At 37.1% G+C, this 14,337-nt stretch overlaps 1 long non-coding RNA gene across 1 annotated transcript in view; it reads left to right on the forward strand.

Annotated features, from left to right (window-relative positions):
- Window positions 1–13,714, forward strand: part of LOC125997423 (uncharacterized) — a 28,828-nt gene extending 15,114 nt beyond the window's left edge. Inside the window, exons 2-3 of the long non-coding RNA XR_007491654.1 lie at window positions 2,930–3,010; window positions 13,624–13,714. This is a non-coding gene — a long non-coding RNA (uncharacterized LOC125997423). The remainder of the gene's footprint in view (window positions 1–2,929; window positions 3,011–13,623) is intronic.
- Window positions 13,715–14,337: the final 623 nt, after the last annotated feature.

Consider the following 14,337-nt stretch of genomic DNA (forward strand, 5'->3'; position numbering starts at 1 on the left):
TCTCATGGCAGCTACACTGGTGCTACCTGCACGCTACAGTTGTCATGAAGGAAAATCTGGACTAATTTTCCATTCAGGGAAGTAGCTTAGAGGTTGGGGGTTGAATTCCAATTACCCTGTAATAGTCCTATTCTTGCCATTAACTTATAAGAGCTTCAACAAATTAGTTTATCCCTTTACATTTTTATATCTTATTTAATAAAATAAAATTTTTGATATATCTTTTCTCTATTATAACTATTAGGTGAAATATTATAAATTTTGCTTTACAACTACTAATTAAAATAGCATTGGTAAAATATTTGTCAAAGTGTTTGACAATATATGCAAACTATTATTGATATTTGTGTAGTAATGGCCTATAAATATAGTAGGAATCAGCTCTCAGAAATTTTTACAGCTTTTATTCCCAGTGACTGGAATTTATTCAAAGAAAATAACTATTTCTGGGGGCTGGAGAGATAGCATGGAGGTAGGGCATTTGCCTTGCATGCAGAAGGACGGTGGTTCAAAACCCAGCATCCCATATGGCTCCCCGAGCCTGCCAAGAGCAATTTCTGAGCTTAGAACCAGGAATAACTCAAGAAAGAAAGAAAGAAAGAAAGAAAGAAAGAAAGAAAGAAAGAAAGAAAGAAAGAAAGAAAGAAAGAAGAAAGAAAGAAAGAAAGAAAGAAAGAAAGAAAGAAAGAAAAGAAAGAAAGAAAGAAAGAAAGAAAGAAAGAAAGAAAGAAAGAAAGAAAGAAAGAAAGAAAGAAAGAAAGAAAGAAAGAAAGAAAGAAAGAAAGAAAGAAAGAAAGAAAGAAAGAAAGAAAGAAAGAAAGAAAGAAAGAAAGAAAGAAAGAAAGAAAGAAAGAAAGAAAGAAAGAAAGAAAGAAAGAAAGAAAGAAAGAAAGAAACGAAAAGAAAAGAAAGAAAAGAAAGAAAGAAAAAGAAGGAAGGAAGGAAGGAAGGAAGGAAGGAAGGAAGGAAGGAAGGAAGGAAGGAAGGAAGGAAGGAAGGAAGGAAGGAAGGAAGGAAGGAAGGAAGGAAGGAAGGAACTATTTCTAAAGATGTATGCTTCTTGCATGGATTATATTTTTTTTTACCAGAAGGGTTGTTTATGAAACATAAAAGTAAAACTGGGACTGGAGTGATAGTACAGCAGTGGGGCATTTGCCTTGCACGCAGCCAACCAGGGATGGACCTGGGTTTGATCCTCAGCTTCCCATATGGTACCTCAAGCCTGCCAGGAGCAATTTTTGAGTGCAGAACTAGAACTAACCTCTGAGCACCACTGGGTGTGCCCCTCCCCCCAAAAAAAGTAAAACTGATGAAGTCATAAATTCTTTCAACTTAAAAACATACAAAAAGAGTCACGTGACATAAAGTTGGAAAACAACATGTTGTTTTAATTCAACAAACACACCTGAACTCATACATCAAAGAGGAGTTTTTATCTTCAAAGGAGTCACAACGGAAGCTTTTGTTTATTTCAATAATGCTGCCAAATATTTTCAGAACTCTTCTTTCTAAATCACTTTTGGGGACTGCTTCAAATTCTTTTGTATGTCTTCATTGGAAAATAAAAATGTATTGGGGGAGTTTTTCATTATAAAAGCATATTTTATTTTATTTCCTCTGAGAACAGAAATTTTTTTATTAAATATCTTTAAGCAGAATGATTACAAACATGTTTATAGTTGGGTTTTAATTATAAAAAAAAAAGAACACCCCCCTTCTGGGGGATAATATCATCTTTGTCAAAAACCAGGAAATAAAAGACGTTTGTATAATTTGTAATATGTCATAATTCCAAGTCAGAGAATCGCTAAAACATTTCAGAATAATAGAAGAATGAACATGTTGCTTTCTGTTTGAATCTCAAGTTATCTCTTTAAATAAGTGCAAATCTAGCAGGACAGTGGCCATGGAAGTCGGAATCCGCTAAGGAGTGTGTAACAACTCACCTGCCGAAAAAAAAGAAAAAAAATAAGTGCAAATATTTATGTGCCAAATATAACTTTAGGAACATTTGCATATATTGATTAATGTAATGTTCATATCTTATGAGACAATCTTCTTAGTAGGTCTACTTTGCAGATAAGATCATTGAGGCCATATAGAGATGAAATTATACCTGGCTATTTAGTATTAAAATACTAAAATTTAAAGTTTTGTATCTAAGAACAACCTTTATATGTTACTAGTTATGCTTTTTTTTTTTTGAGGTAATGCAACTTAAACTTGATGACTGACACTATGTTGCTCTCTTACCTTTTTAACATTCAATTAAAAGGCCTTTTAATGTTAGCAAGTTTTATCTGATCATCTTATTCTCAGTCGTTCTTATAGCAAATTATGTAGTGTCCTACTCCCTAGCATCCTAGTGTTCTAATGCTCTGTCAGCTATCTGACTTTTGCAGAACTTTTACCCAGAAATTTCTTCAGCCCTGTGCCAAGAATAGTCTCTCTCTTTGCAGTGTTTCCTCCTGTTTCAAACTCCCTCAAAAATTCACTTTTCCTCTGCATTACTCAGAGGCTATAACACTAGTTAAAGAGGGGAGTAGAGAAAAACGCATTAAAATATTATCTCTCTCTCTCATCTGGGTGCTCAGGACATATTTCTAGCTCCATGCTCATTGATCTATCCTGGCAGGGTCAAGGTTGCCATTTATTGAACCCGGATTAGCTAAGCACAAGGAGAGCACCTTGTAATATCCCTTTGGTGCTTAAATTTTCTTTTCAAAAGCAGATTACATAGGTTTCTACCGGGAAAATGGCTTGACTGTCTTGTTTTACCTTTTTCTCCGTGGCTTTGAAATATGAGTTTCAAAAATTTTATTCATACCAATTCTAAGAGCATACCACTATCTAGCCAGAGAATAATGACAGAAAATGTAATTAAGCAAGTTGAAAATAATAAATTATCCTTGAACCTTTTTTTTTTCAGGATAAAAGAAAAATACAGGAAGAAATCTCACAAAAACGTCTGAAAATAGAGGAAGAAAAACTACATCACCAGCATTTGAAGGTAATTTGTGATTACTTTCATTTCAGTGATCTCATATTTTAATATTCTAATGATCTTCAACATTCAGTAGTAAAGATGTTTTAGGGAAAAAATATCCCCTATGGTTCTTCTAGGCCCTAATAATCATTTGGGGGAGGCAAAAAAGCTAGTGGCATATGCATGTGAGATTAATACCTTCTGGCAAATAAGGAAAATTGAAAATATGGACTTACTTTATCCTTTGTCTGAATTTCCTCACATTTTGGAGTAACCTTGAGACTTTAGCCTGGATAAGTTGGCCCTGAAAACAGTCTTACTTAACCTCCCTTGGGAAGCCGTCTAGCTAGGAAGTCCCTTTTGAAATCAATGAAAGGCCAGTGTTTCCCCAGGGGGTGCAAAACAGATTCTGTCTGGCCGATTCAAGGATGCTTGTCTTTAAAAGCTCCACGCAATGAATCCAAGTTGTGGAGTATGGTTTGGGTTTTGTTTCATTTGGTTTCGAAAGAACATGAGATCATAACCAGAAATAAACCTCCCATTTTTAAAATCAGACTTTACATCTCTCCTGGGTGTGGTCATTTTGTAATTAAAGCACTTTGAGTTTCAACATTTTATTACATAGCTCAGTCACAGGATACAACCAAATGACAAATATGAGCTTCTTGTGGATGAGGCCCAAGCAGGAAGCTACTTATCTGGCAGGATGACTATCAATAGATTTAATGAATCCTTCATTCAAACAATGCCTCACATTCCTGGGGTCTACAAACTCAAGAAATACTTGCTGGATTCAGCGACTTCTATCTTTCTGATGGATCAAGTAGCCACCTCTGAAAAGAAACCATTTAAGATCTTAACTAAGCTAGTGTCTGTTCTTTAGATTATGTGCTTCTTTGCTACTATGCTAATGGACATTTCTGACATTTGATGGATAATCTCAAAGCCTAGTTACCTAGTTAGCCTTCTGTCCTCAGAGTCTATCTCACTGAATTGCCATGAATAGTAGAAAGGACCTAGAAATACAATGTATACTCTTGGGGAAGCACAATTTTGTGCACTGCACAATTTTACCAAATTTGTGCAGTGTAGCTCAACCAAAATCAAAATTCTCACCTCAACAATTATTTAAATAGATTTTTCTAAAACCATAATCTCTCCCTAACACCCCTCTATTTAGCCTTCCCTCTACACAAACACACACACACACACACACACACATACACACACACATTTATGTACAAAGTGGTTCTCACTCTGAACCAACAGTGTCTGCTTCTGAGTCATCTGATATTTTTATAATATTAAGCCAGTGTTATCCTAACAGATGGATAGAGAAACTAAGTAGACTTCACAGTAGGAAGAAGAAAAGAAGAAGAAGAAGAGGAGGAGGAGGAGAAGGAGAAAAAGGAGGAGGAGAAGGAGGAGGAGGAAGAAGAGGAGAAGGAAGAGGAGGAGAAGGAGGAGGAAGAAGATAAAGAAAAAGAAGAGGAGGAAAAGAAGAAATAAGCAGAAGAAAAGAGGATAGAAAAAGAAAAGAAGATGATATGAAGGAAGAAGAAGAAGGAAGAAAAAGAGGAGGAGGAAAAGAAGAAAATGATGAAGGAAGAAGAGGAAAAGAAGAAAGCAGAAAGAAAAGAGGAAAAGAAAATATGATGAAGGAAGAAGAAAAAGAAAGAAAGAAGAAGAAAAGAAGAAGAAGAAAAAGAAGAAGAAAAAAGAAGAAGAAGAAGAAGAAGAAGAAGAAGAAGAAGAAGAAGAAGAAGAAGAAGAAGAAGAAGAAGAAGAAGAAGAAGAAGAAGAAGAAGAAGAAGAAGAATCTGTCTCAGCAAATCTTAATGAAAAGTTCATTTTCAAGTAGCACCTTATTTTTTTTTTTTTTTTGGTTTTTGGGCCACACCCGGTAACGCTCAGGGGTTACTCCTGGCTATGTGCTCAGAAGTTGCTCCTGGCTTGGGGGACCATATGGGACACCGGGGGATCGAACCGTGGTCCGTCCAAAGCTAGCACAGGCAAGGCAGGCACCTTACCTTTAGCGCCACCGCCCGGGCCCGCACCTTATTTCTTTATTGGCCAAAAACACTACAAAATGCTTGATCTTTCCTATTAGTGTGCTTCCTAGAATCCAGGGGAGTTCTTCTCAACCAGTCCAATCCAGTGCATCATCTTGGACTACTGTATAGTTGTAGAGATTTCATATTGCACAGACACACAAGAGTGATGTCCTAATACCTACTCAACCTGTTCTGTGGTGTCCTGTGCACTGGCACATGGCAGCTACTGTCTAAAGATGAAATAACATGTCATCCCACCTTCCCAAGCTGTGTACCAAGACCGAAGAGTCAGATGATAAAGTCACCACCTTGGCCTAATTGGCATACCAATGCCCTGGAGGCCAGGAGTATCACAGAGGAGGGTCACAAGAGGGCTCAGCGCTTTCTGACTGTAGCTTCCTTCATGGGAAATTTAAGATTAAACAAGTATTTAAGAAAGCAGGGCCAAAGTGATAGCTCAGCAGTAGGACATTTGCCTTGCACGCAGCTAACCCTGGATGAACCCAAGTTGGATCCCTGGCATCTCATATGGCCCCCCTGAGCCTGCCAGAAACGATTTCTGAGCACGAAGCCAGGAGTCACCCCTGAGTGTCACTGGGTATGGCTCAAACACACACACACACACACACACACACACACACACACACAGAGTAAATGATAATGTAGTCATATTTAATATGCATATAGTATAGGTAGTCAATGGTTTCTATTGAAGATGTGTGCTTTTAGCTGTCTAAATGAATAAATAGATATTATCTAGGTGTACATGGTGTCTTTTGATGAGCAAATATTTTCAAGCACATATTAAGAGCAACATGCAAGTGAGCACTACAAATAAGAAGTAAATTTGATCTTTGTTTTTCTTTAAAATAGTAATAGATGTAGTGCCCAGTAAGAACTAAGGTCAGTATGCATAAGCTCAGTCATCACAACAATAACAAAGAAAGGAAGGAAAGTGGGTAGCAACTGGCACACACATTCATAATGACGAATACTGTATGTAACACATAAACAGCAGGAGGGACATTGAGCTAAAGCAGCTGATCTCAGTAAATTCTTCAAATTGTCGCAGAAAATGGTTGGCGATTCCAAATTGTACACAAAAAGCTTCAAATATGTAGAAGCATTTTAAAAAAAAAATAGCTTCAGGAATGTGCACAGAAGCAAGAAAGATCTATTGACTTCCCAACATGCCAGTCTTTGTTCTATTTTCTTCATCTATTTTATGCCCTCTGGTGACTATCCTTGTCACTTTCCTAATTGCAAACTATTTCATGAGACTTCAACTACCAACTTTAAACAACAGAAATTTTAAAACTGCTCTGCTTGTAGCAATCGTGCTCAAATTTCAAAATAGTTATACTTCCTTTGATATTCATTAACTTTACAACCTAAGAAATTCACAGATGAGGTGCTCAAATGTGGAAGATCAGAGAAATAGTTCTGTAGGACAGGAAAGCCTGCCCGGTTTAAATCCCTGGCATCTTATTTGCTCCCGAGTACAATCAGAGGTCACTCCTGAGCACAGAGTCAGAAATAGGTCCTGAGCACCTGTGGCTTTGACTCTACTCCCCACAGAGTATTTAGGGAACATTGTTAGGATTTGAACTTATAGACATATCTGAGATTTGTCTACTCTGGATTTTACTCAGAAACATAATAAATATCTAAAGTCATAAAGAATCACAAAATTTGGGACTGAAGCGTGGCTCAGTGGTAGGGCATTTGCCTTGCACACAGCTGACCTAGGATGGACCACAGTTCAATCCCCAGCATTCCATATGGTTCCCCAAGCCGGGAGCAATTTCTGAGCACATAGCCAGGAATGACCCCTAAGCATCACCGGGTGTGGCCCAAAAAACAAAAATTAAAAAAAGAATTACAAAGTTTACTCTCTATTTATGAAACTGTTTGAAAAATCTACTTAATTCATGGTCTGTAAAACTGTCATGACCCTTTCCTAATGTCTGCTATAATTGTGTAGAATACAAAAGTGCTTTAGTAGAAGTTTTTTCCTATTAAAAAATTGTTAGCGGCACTCAAAAGACGCCACATGCCAGGACTTCTGGGTGTCTTCCACTGGTATGTTGGGGCTCTGAGCAGGACAGCTAGTCATAGGCCCCCTGGGCTGACCACTTAGTCCAGGGGACTGAGATCCCCTCATGCCAGACTGGTCTTCAGGGCTGGACCTGGTAAATCAGGCCCTGAAGGGAGGGTTGGGAAACAAACTCCTGCCATATGCATGCTGGACCCCATTCAGGGGTTCTTTTCTTACTAGTATTCATTTTCAAAAGTGTGCGAGTGCAAATGCGCCAGCGTGACATATATACTTTTTAACTTCACCCAAAAATGTTCTTAATTCTTGATTGTTTCTAGGGGAAAAAAATGGAATGCTCTGGATTTGGAGGATAACATTCAAATAGGTCTCTAAAATCAGTGCATATGTAGATGTGATTTCCTATACAGTGGTCCTCTCTTACTGCCAAGCCTAATCCATAAACAATTCATCTGTATATAGCCCCTCTGATATATTGCCCCTCCCCCACACCAGAGCCCCTTCTACTCCTTAATCTCCCAATCCGGATTCGTTATCTTTCTCTTAATTAACCCTCTTTTACCCTCAGTTCTTTAACTTGTTAGGCACCAAGACCAACCTCTTGCCCCAACAGATTCTGCCCTTTCGCACACCCTTACAAAGCTCATTATAACTCCTTAACTCTCTCACCCCCAACCATCAGTACCCCACATTTACTCTTTTTAACTTCAGTACTGCACAGTCCTAATCACAAACCAAAAGTCTTGCATTGGATTAACAACCCCCAACTATTTCAAAAGACATAAAATGGACACATATGTCTATTAAATATTTTATGTGTATTTTTCTTTAACAGCTATAACTCTTACTAAGTATTCTTTTACAGTGATAATTTTACCCACTCTTTATCTTGTCTTCTCTTTGTGAGCTGTTCAATAAGGAATTTTGGTGAAAGTGTCCCTCAGTTTAATGCTTATGATTGAACCATGTCATGGGGTTGTTGGCCTTTTCTTACGGCCCCCATATGCGCCAATAACGCCAAGTGGCACTGTTCCTTGTTTTCATAGGCACATTTAAATGGGAAAATACTATACATACAAATAAGTTCTTATCTAATAGAGATTGGAACACACAAATCTTGTAGTGCAATGGGACCTAACACCTTGAACATTGATATAATGACCAGGCACAGGCCTCAGAAGAATGGGCATCTTCCATTCACCCCTGAACCAGGGAAGCTATCTACGAAACACCCAAGAAGCAATCCTCTACCAGGGAAGACCCTACCACTGCTCTGACATCGACCTGCTCAAAAGAGACTTCCCTTAACACTAAGAAGACTTGACAACAACAACGACCTGCTTACAGGACAGGGCTCTCTGCATTGCCCTTTAATTGTGAGATGAACGAGAGGACACTCTGCACCATCCTGACTGCAATGTAGGATATACAAATTCCAAGATCTTTAATACAGAAACATGATACCAACAACAGAGACTGTGTGAAAAATAAAAGTGTAATGGCACTAAAGACAATGACTTGGATTGGACAAACTAGTTTGCCTGGAGTCTAGAGTTGGTCTTATGCCAGGAAACTTCAGGGGTAGGATCTCCTTGTATTTAGGCCAAGGCTTTTCCTTTCCATGTCCCTCATATTTTGGTGGGCCTATGCAAATAATAATTGCCACTCTAACACCATTTTTACTGTGCTCCTTTGACTCTAATCCTTAAGAAAAACAACCCACTTAAACTTTTGTTAACTTAAACTAATATGCATGTGTATGGAAATATAAAAAAGTACTTTGCCTTCAATGTTTAAGGAGTTACATAAGTTTATGGCTTTAGATTGCTTTGTGTGCTGCTAAGAAATATTATGTATTACAATCTGGGGACTCTGGGACAAAGTAATTGTACATGGGTTCTGTTTTATTTTTCTTAATGTTCTTTGGCTGAAAGTTCAAAGTTCAGTATCAGCAAGGGGATTTCTGAGAATTCTGTTTATGGGTGATTGTCCTTTCACTGTAACTTTACCTTGTCCTCTTTCTTTGCATCTTTGTTCTCATAATTAAAAATAAAAAATTAAAAAAACTGTTAGCATGTCCATCATCTGCATATTGCTTGCATTTTTATGCAGTCATATGTAGACATTTTGTCCTGAATACCATAGTTGTAGAATAGATTTTATTATGTTTATTAGTACCATGTTCTAAAGCCAAATCAAAATTGAGATGAGAAAAAAAATACACTTTTGATCATTTTATTATAATTTTTGTCATTTTATTATTATTATTTTATTGTTGAGATTTGGATTGTACATTATATTTTTATCAATTAAGGCTCTGTAATTTACAATACTGTTAATGATGGTTTCTCATGCACATAATTTCAGTACCACACCCATTACCAGTGTGCCTACATCCCTCAACCAACAACACTAATAACTCTTCAAATTGCATTATACATTTAGTTACAAAAAGTTTCTGTTGGGAGAATAATGATTTCTGAATTTCAAACTAATTTTTGTAAAACTAAACTTGAAATTATTTTCTCTAGCTAAACTTCAGATCAAGAATGCACCCCCAACTTAAGCTGATCATGTCAAGAGAATCATTCTTTGCCCTTTGCAACTCAGCATCACAAGACTATCTCCATATGAATGGTTCTTAGAATGATATAACCTACATGACTGAAACTATCCTTGTAGGTGGTTTGCAAGAACTATAATTTACTTTGATAGTTGTCATCTGTCTTCTTTACTATGATTACCTATCATATGGGATCAAATAAAAATAAATTAAAATCAAGGTAAATTCTTAAAATGCTGACATCTTGGACCTGAGAAATTAAACTTGACATCTTTGACCTCAGAAATTAAACCTTGACCTCTGATAATATTTGCTATGTCTATGGAAAACAGTTTTTACAAACATCTACACAGCTATAATTAAGGTGTAAGATAACACTGAGGGAAAAGAATCTCTGGCTACATACCTGAATAACACAAACTGCTCTTGCAAGGCAAGTTGTCTACAAGCAATTGCTTGAGATTCTAAAAAGGCAAACACAAAATGATGATATGGGGAAGGCCCTTAATTCAATAATTTTCATACTGTAATATATAAGTATTTATAGACTTTCAGGTCCTCCTCCACATATTTTGCATAAGCTAAAGGAGCCCAGGATTTTTCTCTTCTACAAATTACATCTCCAAATAATATTCATTTATCATCAATGTATCCCTTTCTAATGGCTTGAAAGTTAACATAAACATCTTGGGCAATTATTTTGTACATTATTTTATATTTTATTTAATTTTTTAATTCAGAGATAATTATTTTCCAAAGGTATTTATTCTAGCACCCTTTCAAGAGACCAAAGTATTTCTTACTCGCTCTCATATTTATTATAATGTAGGGAAAATCCCAGGAAATAAAGTTTCCACTTCTTTTTGCACATTGTATGCACTAATAGATTGCTGAAATAAGAGTTACTTTTAATACTTTTGTCCTTTAATCTTTTTCATCTCTGTGCTTTTTGCTTCAAAGTGCTCTGAATCTGTATCTACATGCCTTCTCTGATATATGTATTCTTTCATAACTTAGTATGTCACTGGGTAGCAACTTTTGTTCCCATGTGAGAAAGTCCTGTGAGCGTTACTTATGAAGTAGTTTTAGTAATGATTTACTTCCAGTTTATATAGTTAATGCCCAATAAATAATTTTTCAACAAATACTATATACTCGAGTATAAGCTAACCCGAGTATAAGCTTACCCCCTAATTTTGCCCTAAAATCTGAGGAAACTTAATGACTCGAGTATAAGCCTAGGTGGAAAATGCAGCAGCCACTGGTAAATTTCAATAATAAAAACATATACCCTTAATATATATATACAATATTTGAATAATCAATAGGTTATAGTTTTTCTATATTTATTACTAAAGAAAAACTGTAAATTACAACAATAACTTTGAAACTTTAAAGTGCAGAAAACCATAGCTTAACAGGCAATCAATCTAAATCACAAAGGTTAAAATCCTTCAAAACTGGATTCCTCCTCTTCCTCATCTGTATGTCCAAACAGAGCTTCAGCTGTATCTGATGGGAGGGTATCTGCATAGACATTGTCATCATTACTGAGCTTGCAGATATCATCATTACTGCTGTCAGTCTCATACAAAGTGCAGAATATTGTAGGTTAAATAGTTCAGTGGCATCCAGTTCAGTTCAGCTGCCTACTACTCTAGCTCAGCCATGACTTGGAGACTGAACTGAAGCACCCTGCCCTCCGGCAGACGGCAGAAAATGACTGGAGACTATGTGCATTGGATTTGGTGCAAGCACACCAAATCAAATAACCTGTACGACCCGAGTATAAGCCGAGTTCAGGTTTTTCAGCACACATTTTGTGCCAAAAAACTTGGCTTATACTTGAGTATACATAATAATTTACAGAGGCAGATTGTCAAAGCAACCTTTCCTTGGGGGAAAAAGTTAGAAAAGGCAATTCTGAACATTTAGATAGCCTCCACTTTTCAAAAGTTCCAGTTATATAATTTAGCTTTTCTGAAAGACTTGCATTAACACTTGCTATTACTACCTGAAAGAAATCCATGATGATTTTCTCATTTAGAAGTCAAATCAAGGGGCCGGGCGGTGGCGCTAAAGGTAAGGTGCCTGCCTTGCCAGCGCTAGCCTTGGACGGACCGCAGTTCGATCCCCCGGTGTCCCATATGGTCCCCCAAGCCAGGAGCAACTTCTGAGCGCATAGCCAGGAGTAACCCCTGAGCGTTACCGGGTGTGGCCCAAAAACCAAAAAAAAAAAAAAGAAGTCAAATCAAGGCCAGAGTGATAGCACATCCAGGTATGGTGTTGGCCTTGCATATGGCCAACCCTGATTCAATCCTCGGCATCCCACATGGTCTCCCAAGATTGCTGGAAGTGATTTCTGAGTGCAGAGCCAGGAATAACCCCTAAGTGATGCCAGATGTGGACTGAAAAACAAATAAAAAAAAAAACACCACTGAGCATCATCAGTGACCTTGGGAGCCCCTGACACTTCAGTGCCAGAGGAGCACTTCTATAGTCAGTCCCTCACAAAAACCATCCTCCTAATGGTTGAGAGTTATCACTGGGAAAGGCCTACTGACTACTGAGCACTGCTTATGAGAATGCCCACCTGAAGAAAGTAAAACTAATGAACAATGCTTGTTCTGCTACAGCCACTCTAAAGGTAGTTTCTTGCCTTGACCAGCTAGAGGGTTCCACTTAGCTTCTTCCCTGATAATTACTTAGAAAGACTGCATATTTATCATATTATTCCTGTTTTACCACACACTAGTTGGTAATGTACTTTTTAAACATCATATGTTGTTTAGCATGATTATTTTTCAGGTGATTTCCGGGGTTTGGAAACACTCCAAAAAATCTACCAAAATTAATCATAATTACTACTTGACCTGGTGCCATTGTCATAGGTGTTTTCTGCTTCCAGATAGTGGGGAAATCTAGAAGTGACTTATAGTCTTTACCTGAGGCAGGACAGGATGCTAAAGCTCCTCCCAAACTTGTCGGTGTCTTTCATTGGCTTTAAAGTTTTGAAGTTCATGTCTAAGTATGTAATATTTTCATGAAACTTCAAGATTTTGATTTCACTAAGATGAAACATAAATTTCATTATTGCATTATTATCAACAAAAATTAAACTCACAAAAATTAGACAAATCAGTAAACTTTTACATAGTATTATTGGAATATTAAGAGAACTGAACTAAAAGTAACTATCTAGAATCAAAAAGAGTCTCAAAAATAAAGACAGGATATTGGGCAGAGAAAAACTTACAAGTAAGCTGCATAGCCTGACAGTTTTGAGTTTATGATACAGTAGCAATCTTTGCCTGCCAAAGATTCCAGCTAATCCTGCATAGGATATTTTGAACATATGTGAGTTACCACTAAGATAAAAAAAAAATGGCTTCAATCATTTTTCACTTTGCCAATAGCATATGATATATCCCCATAAACCAGATAAATAAATCAATTATTAAATGATGATGACCTGGGGCCAGAGAGGTGGCGCTAGAGGTAAAGTGTCTGCCTTGCAAGCGCTAGCCAAGGGAAGACTGCGGTTCAATCCCCCAGCGTCCCATATGGTCCCTCCAAGCCAGGGCCAATTTCTGAGCGCTTAGTCAGGAGTAACCCCTGAGCATCAATGGGTGTGGCCCAAAAATATCAAAAAAAAATGACGATGGCCTATTATATAAGTACTATAACCAAAAAGTAAACAATGTATGTAATCTTCATAGAAAAGTTTCTACTTTAACTAGACCTTGAAGAATAATGAATAATTTACTCACACAAAAAAAAACTGACTTTTTCAGGGTTCACCAAGAGAACAGTGGAAAAATAACAGATTCATTCAAGCAACAAAGGATAAAACACTATTTTTCCTCGACATGTGCACTGTTAAATTTCATAAGATATTAAAGAAGAAAGATACTTTGCAAATTGCTAACTAATATTAGAACCTATCTTTGTTTTCTGCTACCAGAAAAAAGCCTTGAGGGAAAAATGGCTTCTAGATGGAATCAGCAGTGGAAAAGAAGAAGAAGAGATGAAGAAGCAAAATCAACAAGATCAGCATCAGATTCAGGTTCTAGAACAAAGTATCCTCAGGTAAGTCCTCAGAGATATTCCTCAACGACTTTTCTACATGTAAAAGAACCATTTGATGGCCAGAGATATAAATCAATGGGGAGAATGCATGCAAGCAATGTAAGTTTTATCCCCATCACTTTGTATGGTTCCCAAGTCCTTCCAGGAATGCTCCCTGAGCACAGAACCAGGAGTAGTCCTGAGAACAGCCAGGTATGACCAAAATCTAAAGGGAAAAATAGAAAGAGCTTTACATATTTTTATAAATGTATAATAACATCTTCCACTTAAATTTCTAATAGAAATTTTATCCTAAGTATTATATACACATTGTAACACAAGACAGTTTTAGGAGGGAGTGGAATGCCACACCCAGAGATACTGGTAGTTATTCCTGGCTTAATACTTAAAAGTCATTCCCTTTGGCTTTCAGGTAACCATGAGGTACCAGGATCAAACCCAGGCCACCTATATGCAAAGAATTTGCTCCACTTATTGAACCATCTCTCCTGGCCAAAACATTTTAAATACACATTGGTTCTTTACTCATAGATTTCTGAACTTATTTCCTAAGTAATAAAATAGTAGTGGCATCACAGTTTTTAAGAGT

Source organism: Suncus etruscus, chromosome 19 (assembly GCF_024139225.1).
Source record: "Suncus etruscus isolate mSunEtr1 chromosome 19, mSunEtr1.pri.cur, whole genome shotgun sequence".
Classification (NCBI taxonomy): Eukaryota; Metazoa; Chordata; class Mammalia; order Eulipotyphla; family Soricidae; genus Suncus; species Suncus etruscus.